Raw genomic sequence first — 13,027 nt, 5'->3', positions numbered from 1 at the left:
TGGGTATTGTATGTAAGTGATGAATCACTAAGTTCTACACATGAAACTAATATTATACTGCATGTTAACTAACTGGAATTTAAATTAACCATAAATAAATAAATAAATAAATAAATAAATAATTTATTATGGCTTTATGTTTTCCTTAGATACCCACTAGCCTGGTTTACTCATAAGTCTTTTTATTTTCCCCTCAACATTTTCTTGGCTATTCTTAGGTCTTTTCTTTACAAACAGATTTTAAAATTAGCTAGTAAATTTTATTTTCAAAAATTATGTTGGAGTATTAATTTTGATTACTCTGAGAAATTATTTTCTGACCTGAGAAGTCCTTGCTTCTCACACAGAATTGCATAGAATGACAGGTCCACTTCCGTGAATGGGCCTAAGTTTTAGAATTGTAGAAGAAATGATATGTACACGAACATGTTCAGTAGCCTAAATATGACGTCATCATGCAGAAATTAAGTAGCCTTAAATCAGACTCTGGAATGTTGTTTGTACTTTGAACATGTGTTTCTCTTCAAGGGAAAACTTGTTTTGAAAGAAAGTCCTTCTCCATGTTGTTTTCAGGATTAAATTAAAAGGATGTTTTTTAATAAAGACAGCCAAAACTTAGAGGGTAAGTGAAGGAAGGAGGGTTATTTGTGTTTATTTTTAAACTAAGCATGGTATAAAAATTCAGTGTTTGGCTTAACTCTCCCTATTATGGACAAAAGTTCATAGTCCTCACATATACCAACAACAACCAATTTGTTTTATGTCTGAGATAGGTGTGGACTAATTCTGATTTTTTTTTTTTTTATCATCACTGGCACTGCTTGTGATAATGGAGAAGTTTTTCAGGCCCTATCAAATTTTTATTTTTATTTATTTTTAAAGATTTTATTTATTTGACAGAGAGAGACACAGTTAGAGAGGTAACACAAGCAGAGGGAGTGGGAGAGGGAGAAGCAGGCTTCCCACTGAGCAGGGAGCCTGATGTGGGGCTCAATTCCAGGACCCTGGGATCATGACCTGAGCTGAAGGCAGACACTTAACGACTGAGCCACCCAGGCGCCCCAGGCCCTAACAAATTTTTAAAGATTTTGTAAGCACTATAATTGCACTATTAACGCATAGAATTTACTTTATTTAGTGCTTGAATTAATGTTCTCCACATTGATATTTGCATGCCATCCTGTCAGGGAGAGCTTCTCTGACCTCCCTTCAAAAACATCAACCGGTTATTCCTTCCTCCTTGCTTGATTTTTCTTCTTTGACATTCACCACCTGACATATATATATATATGTGAGGTGAATATATATATATATATACACATATGTATATGTATATATACATATGTATATATATATATAAATAGATATAGATATAGATATAGATATAGATATATAGATAGATATAATTATATATATTTATTATATATTATATATTATATATATTACATATATAATTTTATATATGTGTATGTATTTATATAGCCATCAGCCTCTCCATGTAGAATATAAGCTTTGTGAGTGCAAAGATTCTGTTACCTTCTCTGCTGTGTCCCAAACTTGTATATAATAGGTGCCCAGGTAAATATTTGCCTTTTGAATACATATGCTATAAATATTTGAATAAATGTCAGTTTGAATACATAATCATGGACATATACAAGTTTCTTCAGCTTATTAATGACTCCTATAATTGAATAGCTACAGCTCCCAGTTAGGAATCTATCAGAGTAATCCAAGTAAGAGAGAGGGCAGCTTGGACTTGGGCAGTTAGCAGTGGAGAGTAAGAATGGGAAAGAAGATAATGTCTGATTATAGAGGAGAAGGTATGAATTAATCTTCTACAAAAAGTATGAGAGTAATTTGTAAGAAACTGGCATGAGTCCTGGGCAGCGTTAGGAGCCCCTTCAAAGTTCACTGTCACTAATTTAACATGAGAGCAATCAGCACAGTTTGAATTTTCTTTTCTGGGACCTGTTTTTCAGTCATATTTATTTGGGGCTCTTAGTATTTTTGTTCCTGATTGGTAGGGGCTCTTCATATGTTAGAGCAATAAGCCCTTTGCCTATCATGATTTGCAAAAATTTTCATTTTATCATTTGTCTTTTGACTTTGATTTTTTTTCCAAACAGAATATTTGATTTTATTCATGTTATAAATGATGTACTTTGAACCTTCTAACTAGTTATGGTGCGTATATGTGAAGACTGTGTACTTCTGCATATCATCAGTTTCCTCCACACAGGTTATCAAACTCTCATTGTTTTTATTTTTTTTTAAGATTTTATTTATTTATTTATTTATTTATTTATTTGACAGAGAAAGAGGGCGCGCGTGCATGTGCCCAAGCAGGGGGAGGGGCAGAGGGAGAGGGAGAAGCAGGCTCCCTGCTGAGCAAGGAGCCCCATGCAGGACTTGATCCCAGGACTCTGAGATCATGACCTGAGCTGAAGGCAGACACTTAAGCAACTGAGCCACCCAGGTGTCCCTTGTAACGCCATTTCTTTTACCTAATTAGAATGGCTACTACATCCAGTATAACATAATATCACAGCACTGAAAGCAGACCTCCTGTCTATTCCTGACATTAATAGTAATACTTCTGGTGCTTCGTCTTAAGTATGAAGTTGACTTGTAGATGTAGGTAGATATGTTTTATGATATTAAGATCTATTCCTCTCATTCGGTGTATTTTTGTAAATCAAGAATGGATGTTGAATTTTATCAAATACCTTTTAAGCGTTTATGAAAATGATCTATGTGATTTTTCTCTCTTGTCCTTCAAAGACTTACTGGAGAATAACTCTGAAAAAAATATTTCAGCCTGGTGCATTTTGACAACTTTCTCTATCTTTTCTGTATTAATTTGTTTAGATTTTCACCTGAACTCAATTTATATTTATATATATAAATTGTAAATATAATTAAATACATTTATAAATAAATAAATAAATAATAAATAAATATTAAAAATATATATATATTTTGAAAGTAACTATTTCATTCATGATATATTTTATTTTAGAGCAAAACAATATAATCTCTTGGCTTTTAAAATTACTTCTGCAAGTTTGGGGTAGCTCACCATCAACCTTTAAAAGTAGAACAGCCAGTGATTTTCCCAGTGAAATGGGTTTATTTGGGAATAACAGAAGAATGGCAATTCAGGATACGCAAGCTATGGCAAGCCATAGGCAAGTCCAGAGATCAAAGGAGGGGGATGTTACTTTATAGAGAAAAGGAGAAAATTGGGAGGGGCTGCCTTGTACCCAAGTCCATTGGAAGGAAGTGAGAATTCAGGGTGGTGATGGCTTCTCACTGACTTGAGTTGCTGGTTGAGGAGAAATCATTCCTTCCTCCTGATGGAGCAGTAAAGTAGGCTTCTTCCTGTGGAGGAAGGTAGGGTAGGTCTCCCACTGGAGTTTGCAGTTGACGACGAGTGGTAGGGCATGAGAGCTCCCCCTTCTGTCCTCCAACTGTATCTTAAATGAGGTTTCTTTTATTATGTTTCGCAAGTCTTTTGTCTTATTTTGCATGTCTGTGTTTTACACGTTTTTTTCTAGATTAGATAGTTAACAGTGTGCCTAAGTAAGACACACAGTGTTTTCTTTGCACTCTCTTTTAACCACATCCCATGGATTCTGATACATTGTGATTTCTATGCTATTGGTTTTCCCTCTTTCTACCTTTTTTCAGATGCATTTCAAATGTTTTTTTCCCACTTTCCTTCTCTGCTATTTTGGAATTTTTTTTGGCAATTACCCTTTAAATTTTAAAGTGATTGTTTAAATCTAAATTTAAATCTAAATTGAGTAAGCCTACCTGACAACACATAGGCTTCATGACTCTTAGTTCACTTTTTTATCTTGCATGCATTTGCATCAAATATTTTAGTTCTACCTTTTAATTTTATCTCCAAATTAGACAATATCATTATTGTTTTTTACAGTGTTTATGTAGACCTCCTCACATGCTTACCAACTTCTTTGTTCATCAATTTTTCTTTGTCTCTGACCTCATTTTTCCTATTATTTGCCTATTTTCTTTTCTTTTTTTTTTTTTAAAGATTTTATTTATTTATTTGACAGAGAGAGACACAGCGAGAGAGGGAACACAAGCAGGGGGAGTGGGAGAGGGAGAAGCAGGCCTCCTGGGAGCAGGGAGCCCGATGCGGGGCTCGATCCCAGAACCCTGGGATCATGACCTGAGCCGAAGGCAGACGCTTCACGACTGAGCCACCCAGGCACCCCGCCTATTTTCTTAAGTACATATTTATTAACATTGTATTCTTGAAGATCTTTTAGGTGGTATGCTTTCTTAGTTTTTACCTGTCAAAATAACGTCTTTATTTTAATCTCATTCTCAAATGACAGTCTACTAGGGTAACTAATCTTGGCTAATTATTTTCTTCCATTACTGTGAAAATACATCATTGTTCTCTGACTTAGTTTCTATTGAAAAGACGGCTGTCAGTTACATTGTCATTCTTTTTAGGCAATTTTTGTGTGTCAGTGATTTTTTTACAATATGAAATATTTGTATTTTTTAATAGAAGCTATATTTATCCTTGTAATTGTATATACTATACTTGATACTCTATTGCTTTAGAGCAGGTGTCAGCAAACATTTTCTGCAACAGGCGAGACAGTAAATATTCTAGGCTTTCCAGCTTAGCTCTGGCAGTTACTTGACTTCAGTGTTGTAGCATAAAAGCAGCCATAGATAATATGTAAACAAATGGCTGTATTTCATTAAACTTTATCTGCCAAAACGGGAGGTGTGCCTGATTTAGCCACTGATTCTTATGTGTCAACCCCTGCTTTAGACAGTCTGTTTGGAATAATGATTAAATTAATCCATTTCTTCTTTCTTTCAGTATCCTTTCCTCAACTGCTAAATATGAGCTTAGGGCTTATCTTTATATTAATAAATCTAAGAATAGACATATGAATATATTTATCAACTTTAAAGTACATATTTTGACCCAAGCTACAAAAATATAAAGAAGTAGCAAACTTGCCTTTTCTTTTCCATCCCTTCTCAACATTAGGTAATTGTGCCATTTTAACCTTAAGAAGGTTTAGAATAATTACATTCTGTTCTGTCACCCTAATCCTTGTTGGTCAGGTGACTTGTTGAAGGTCACACAGCAAGTGGTTGAAGCCAGGATACTCAGTGAACTCACTGACAGTGAACTTAGATGGCCATGTTGTTAACAACTACCTCATGCTGCCATGTTTTTTCTGAAGCTTAGCTAATTTTCATACTAAACCTAACAAAAATTATGGGGAGGTGAGAGGAGCCAAATCATTTATAAATGTGGATCTGAAAATGTCAATCCTGCAAACCAAATTCTCTGTATTTTTTAAAGTTGTTCAGCATGACCATGGTTAATTAAATTTTAGGAACTGAATTTGATTAAAAACATCACTCTAGTGAGACCAATAAAAAAAAAATCTTTTTTCATCCCAATAATAAACTCGAATACTCAATATATCCATTTCTAAGCAAAGCACTTAAAAATGTAGGAATAGCAAGATAATTCCTCAACATGAAAATGGGTATCTTAGGAGGGGGGAAAGATGGCGGCGGAGGAGGGGACCCTATTCCGACCAGTCCCCAGAATTGAGCTGGATATCTACCAGACCACTCTGAACACCCATGAAATCAGCCTGAGATGTAAGAAGATAGATCTGGATCTCCAGAAACAGAATATCGCAGGCGGTTGGTTTCCATTGGTTTCAAGGTACGACGCAGGGAGCTGTGATTCCGAGGGCAGATATTGGAATATCTGCCCATATCAGCAGACATCGAGGGAAGCGGGAGGGAGCCTGGCCGTGGGAATCCTACACCACTGGTGAGCGATAGCCTCCTGCGCTGGGGACAGGGCACAGACTTGCAGACTGGTAGTGGTGGGGAAAAGACTTTAGGGCAGCCTCCGAGACGGAAACCGGAGTGGCAGGGTCTCCTGTGCGAACTGGGGGTGGCTGGCAGTTTTAGAAGCACAAAGGGCAGAGATGTGCCCCGACCTGGAGGCGAGGACTGGGAGCCCTGCTGAGGGGCGCACAACCCAGGACACTGCAGTTCATAACAGCACAGACAGAAACAGAGAGAATGTGGGCCTGGAGAGCTCACTGAAGAACAGACTGCGATCTCTCTGCTCTGAGGCAGAGGGTTGGAAACAGTCTCTTCTGCTCTGACTCTCGGAAGAGAAGCGGAAAGCCACCAGGGCATGCCGCCAGAGAACAAAAGCCCCCAAAAACCCATTTTCACTGTGCGCATCCCAGGGTGGGTAAACAAGAGGCCAGCAACCCTAAGGTCCCTAGAAAACAGGTTCATCTTGCTTGGGTTGTGGTCAATAATTTGGACTCTGTACATTCCCTCAACCATCCCTCAACAGAATGACTAGGAGGAGGAACCCCCAAAATAGAAAGACTCAGAGATTATGACTTATGCCACAGATTTACAAATGGATACAGATATAACCAAGATGTCGGAGATGGAATTCAGGCTAGCAATTGTGAAGACAATAGCTAGAATGGAGAAATCGATTAATGGCAACATAGAGTCTCTAAGGGCAGAAATGAAAACTGAATTGGCAGAACTTAAAAATGCTATCAATGAGGTCCAATCTAATCTAGATAATCTAACAGCTAGGGTAAGTGAGGCAGAAGAACGAATTAGGGACCTTGAAGACCAATTAATAGATAAAAAGGGAAAAGAGGAGGCCAGGGAAAAACAACTCAGAATCCATGAAAATAGAATCAGAGAAATAAGTGACACCATGAAATGTTCCAATGTCAGAATTATTGGAATCCCTGAGGGGGTGGGGAGAGAGAGAGGACTAGAAGGTATGTTTGAGCAAATCATAGCTGAGAACTTCCCTAATCTGGGGAATGAAACAAACATTTGTGTCTTAGAGGCAGAGAGGACCCCTCCCAAGATCAAGGAAAACAGGCCAACACCCCAGCATAGTAAAACTCCCAAATCTTAGAACCAAGGAAACCATTCTAAGGGCAGTTAGGGGGAAGAGATTCCTTACGTACAGAGGGAGGAACATCAGAATAACGTCAGACCTATCCACAGAGACCTGGCAAGCCAGAAAGGCCTGGCAAGACATATTCAGGGTTCTAAATGAGAATAACATGCAGCCAAGAATACTTTATCCGGCAAGGCTGTCATTTGGAATGGATGGAGAGATGCAGAGCTTCCAAGACCGGCAGAAACTGAAAGAATATGTGACCACTAAGGTGGCCCTGCAAGAAATATTAAGGGGGGATCTATAAAAGGAGATGGATTCCCTGGGGAATTCTACCAAACATTCAAAGAAGAAATAATACCTATCCTCCTGAAGCTGTTTCAAAAAATAGAAGGAAAGCTTCCAGAGTCATTCTGTGAGGCCAGTATTACCTTAATCCCCAAACCAGGCAAAGACCCCATCAAAAAGGAGAATTTCAGACTGATAATCCTGATGAATATGGATTCCAAAATCCTCAACAAAATCCTAGCTAATAGGATCCAACAATACATTAAAAGGATCATCCACCACGACCAAGTGGGATTTATCCACGGGATGCAAGTGTGGTTCAACATTTGCAAATCAATCAATGTGATAGAACACATTAATTAGAGGAGAGAGAAGGACCATATGATCCTATAAATTGATGCAGAAAAAGCATTTGACAAAAGACAGCATCCTTTCCTTATTAAAACTCTTCAGAGTATAGAGATAGAGGGAACATTCCTCAAGTTCATAAAATCCATCTATGAAAAACCCACAGCAAATATCATCCTCAATGGGGAAAAGCTGAAAGCCTTTCCCTTAAGATCAGGAACACAAGGATGCCCACTCTCGCCACTATTGTTTAACATAGTACTAGAAGTCCTAGCAACAGCAATCAGAGAAAAAAAGAAATAAAAGGTATTCAAATTGGCAAAGAAGTCAAACTCTCTCTTTTCGCAGATGACATGATACTTTATGGTGAAAACCGAAAAGACTCCACCCCCAAATTACTAGAACTCATACAGCAATTCAGTAATGTGGCAGGATACAAAATCAATGCACAGAAATCAGTTGGTTTCTTATATACTAACAATGCATCTGTAGAAACAGAAATTAGAAAAACAATTCCATTTACAATAGCACCAAAAACCATAAGATACCTCGGAATAAACCTAACCAAAGAGGTAAAGTATCTATACTCTAGGAACTACAAAACACTCATGAAAGAAATTGAAGAAGACACAAAAAGATGGAAAAACATTCCATGCTCATGGATTGGAAGAATAAACATTATTAAAATGTCTATGCTGCCCAAAGCAATCTATACCTTCACTGCCATCCCAATCAAAATTCCAATGACATTTTTCAAAGTGCTGGAACAAACAATCCTGAAATTTGTATGGAATCAGAAAAGATCCCGAATTGTCAAGGAAATGTTGAAAAAGAAAAACAAAGCTGGGGGCATCACATTGCCCGATTTCAAGCTATATTACGAAGCAGTGATCACCAAGACAGCATGGTACTGGCACAAAAACAGATATATAGACCAATGTAACAGAATAGAGAGCCCAGATATGGACCCTCAACTCTATGGTCAAATAATCTTTGACAAAGCAGGAAAAAATATGCAATGGAAAAAAGTCTCTTTAATAAATGGTGCTGGGAAAATTGGACAGCCACATGCAGAAGAATGAAACTCACCCTCAATGTGAGACAGGAATCCATCAAAATCCTAGAGGAAAACATTGGCAGTAACCTCTTAGACATCGGCCACAGCAACTTCTTTCAAGATACATCTCCAAAGGCTAGTGAAACAAAAGCAAAAATAAACTTTTGGGACTTCATCCAGATAAAAAGCTTCTGTACAGCAAAGGAAACAGTCAACAAAACAAAGAGGCAACCCACAGAATGTCATTTGCAAATGACACTACAGAGAAAGGGCTGGTATCCAAGATCTATAAAGAACTTCTCAAACTCAACACCCAAAAAACAAATAATCAAGTCAAAAAATGGGCAGAAGACATGAACAGACACTTCTCCAAAGAAGACATACAAATGGCTAACAGACACATGAAAAAATGTTCATCATCATTAACCATCAGGGAAATTCAAATTAAAACCACATTGAGATACCACCTTACACCAGTTAGAATGGCAAAAATTGACAAGGCAAGAAACAACAAATCTTGGAGAGGTTGTGGAGAAAGGGGAACCCTCCTACACTGTTGGTGGGAATGCAAGTTGGTACAGCCACTTTGGAAAACAGTATGGAGGTGCCTCAAAAAATTAAAAATAGAGCTACCCTATGACCCGGCAATTGCACTACTGGGTATTTACCCCGAAGACACAGATGTAGTGAAAAGAAGGGCCATATGTATCCCAATGTTCATAGCAGCAATGTCCACAATAGCCAAACTGTGGAAAGAACCGAGATGCTCTTCAACGGATGAATGGATAAAGAAGACATGGTCCAATTACTCAGCCATCAGAAAGGATGAATACCCAACTTTTACATCAACATGGATGGGACTGGAGGAGATTATGCTAAGTGAAATAAGTCAAGCAGAGAAAGTCAATTATCATATGGTTTCACTTATTTGTGGAACATAAGGAATAGCTTGGAGGACATTAGGAGAAGGAAGGGAAAAATGAAGGGGGGGAAATCGGAGGGGGAGATGAACCATGAGAGACTATGGACTCTGAGAAACAAACTGAGGGTTCTAGAGGGGAGGGCGGTGGGGGGATGGGTTAGCCTGGTGATGGGCATTAAGGAGGGCACATACTGCGTAGAGCACTGTGTGTTATACAAAAACAATGAATCGTGGATCACTACATCATAAACTAATGATGTATGGTGACTAACGTAACATAATAAAAAAATTTTAAAAAAAAAGAAAATGGGTATCTTAGACTGATAGCCAACATTGTATTTAATGAGGAAATATTAAAAGTTAGAAACATAACAAGGGTGGCTGTTATTACATCATTAGTACATTTTTACTTACACAGTGTACTGAAAGTTGAAGCCATTACAGTTTGAAATAAAAAAAAATATGAAATGTATAGCTAACTGGAAAGGAAGAAATAAAATTAACATGGTTTTACCACTGCCTCATCTGTAGGGAAATTTCCCATTGATTTTATTCAGTTCCAGTTTGATTGTGTTCACAGTAAGAGTTTGGTTTGCCTTTTTAACACCACCATCTTCATATAAAGGATCCAAGTTCCCTTATCCCTTTCTTCAGGAGAACCCACAAGTGTCCAGGAGTAGTGAGTGAGAGGTTATCCATAGGTGAAAGACCAGAAAACCTTTCACTCTGTTCCCTGAATCTCTGAAGGTTTTTTTCCTTCTTCCTTCTGACCATTTCCTTCTCCATTTTGGCTTCCCACTCTACTCTCTGTCTCTCCTTTTTCCAGGTCCAGTTTTATTTGTTCTTTTGAGGTCAGAGAAAACAGCCCTCCAAATATGCCTATAAGAATTCACCTGACACTCTAGGTCTATGGTATGTTTGAATCTTGGTTCCTGAGTGAATATGAACTAGGAGGAGAGAAATGACCCCCTGAGTGTAAGTGAGAAAGAAGAGTAGATGAGAAATACCCTAAATACCACAAAATAAACAGAGACATGGTTCTGCCACATTTGCAAATATGATTCTGTACACAGCACATAGGGTTCTTTGACAAGCACTCTGTGAATATTAGCTATTGATTCTTGAAAAACTCATCTGGCTGCCAAATAATCATTTCTAACCATTATTAATCTTTTAGTGACTTTGCTTGTAAATAAAATTTTATGGTGAAAGTATCTTTAAATCCATCTGGCTCAGGACGAGGAGCTATCTACTGTTTGGTGTAGGGCACCCTGATTAACAGGGCTATGTGGGGGAGGGATTACCCCAAAAGGAGTTAAGCTGATCATTTCTTTCAAAAAGCAGGAGCACAAGGTGCTAGCCAAGAAAGAGTAGCTGTCCACTGCAAGTCTAATAAGAGACCTTGCATATATGTGAATCTATACAGAAGAAGGTGTTTACCTTAAGTAATAGAGAGGTAAAGCTCCTGTGTATCCAAAGGCAAGTACTTTACATCTGGGGGGACAAGAGATCTATGGGGAATGGTGAATTATCTAGTTTGACTAGAAGGGAAATGCACAAAAATGGTGGGGTATAAAACCGATGAAGTGGGGCAAAGGGGCCAGATAAAGGCAGGCCTTGAATATTGTTAGGGTTCTTGAAATTTAGTTTACAGGAAATTGGGAAACTAAATTTAAAATTGAAAATTCTGAGGAAGAAGAAAGCTATGTACTTGCATAGAGATTTAAAGTATGTAATATATCCACCTTGCCAAGTGTCCTCAGCTTTCTTGTGTTTCCAGTAACCTCTTTGAAAATGTTCTAGGTCGAAGTTTTCCCATGATATTTCAAATCAACAGATCATTTGTGTGAGGTTAAAATTACACTTGACAATAATGGAGGAAAAATACGCACACACAATAGAAACAGCTCCAAAAACAACGTTTTGGCTTTTCTTGTGAAAGAGGGTAGCACCTTAAATGTCTTTGATAAGGTTCCAAAATTATCTCAAATTACTAAAAAGGAGGGGAGCAAAAAAAAAGGTCAGTTATCAAGTTTCATGTTAAATGTTATTTAATAAAGTACATTAATGAAAGAAACAAGTAGTTCATTTCAAATGAAAAACTATACATGCCATTATGGAATACTCTCAGTTCTTTGAAAAAAAATCAGTGATTCTGAGCATTTGAAAGTGGATCTGGCAGTGATCATTAATGGCTGCTGAAATGAGTAGGTGAAAATGTGCTGGGGGATTTTACAGTGGTTGTATCATATTGACAGCACGGAACCCATGATCAATGTTAACATCACAAAAAGACAGCGGGAGATATCCTGGGCTAGCATAGCTCATATGATGCAGGTATGAAGGAGATACCACCACCTAGTCAGTCTTCGTGCTCTCCCAAATCAAGCCTAACCTGTATCTGGTCATGCCTCTAGATCTGAATTTTTATAGGAAATACAAGGAACAGAGGAGTGGATTAAATGACACCACCAGGATACAGACTCCAAAATCTAGAATGTGGAAAATTCTGAGACAATAAGGTATTCTATAAAAATCCCTATTTTTTCATACACATTAATAGCAAAACAAAGGAAAAATGATGAAAGGGAAATATATATATTCTAAAGAGAGTGAAAACATACAATAACCAAATTCAATGTGTCGTTGTTGTTTGATCCTGATTTAAATGAACTAACTAAAAAAAAGAAGTTATGAGACAGTTTCTGACGTTTGAATACTAACTAGATTTTTGCTGATATAAAAAAACTATTACCTTAGTGGTTACCTCAGTGGTATTATTGATTGATGACTACCTACTTAAATAATTTAAGTGGAAACAGGATGGAAATATTGATTTTGAGTAAAGACCTAAAATATTCTGATAGGGTGAAGTCCAAGTCTTGGATTCTTGGATTTTTTTTTTTTTTCCTAGCAGATTCAAATGAGACCAGTGTCTGAGGTTAAAGCACTCATGCTGGCCTCTTGTTGATCACTGAGAAAGAATCCCCGAGGACCCCCTGTAGCTAAATTGTGAAATCCTGTGCATAAGGAGAGAGAAAAGGAGAATATGTCATTTTTTTCCCACAATGCTAATGCTCAGAGTATTCTCCTGAGAAAATTGGGGATGTGGGGGCTGGGAATAAAGCTATGTGTACCTTGCTCCTGATGAGCCTTCTCAAACTCTGAAACAATAACAGGACAACTCCGTGGAGACTAAAAAGCATCCCTGGTCAGCCTGGACCTTGGACACAATCTTGGCTTGGTAGGGCATTTTCCAGAGAGTATGTTGCCTAAATTAGGGAAGAAGGCACACCACGTGTATGTTTTTATTCCCATCTCTCTGACCTCATCTCCTTAGATCTCTATCTGCAAAGCACATTTAGCCCAATCACTGACGCTCTTGGACTCAGGTTCAGACACCTCTGGGATGAGTTGTCCTACCTGTGCACCACCT

Source organism: Halichoerus grypus, chromosome 2, assembly GCF_964656455.1.
Source record: "Halichoerus grypus chromosome 2, mHalGry1.hap1.1, whole genome shotgun sequence".
NCBI classification, from domain to species: domain Eukaryota; kingdom Metazoa; phylum Chordata; class Mammalia; order Carnivora; family Phocidae; genus Halichoerus; species Halichoerus grypus.
Note: the sequence above shows the minus strand (reverse complement) of the source record.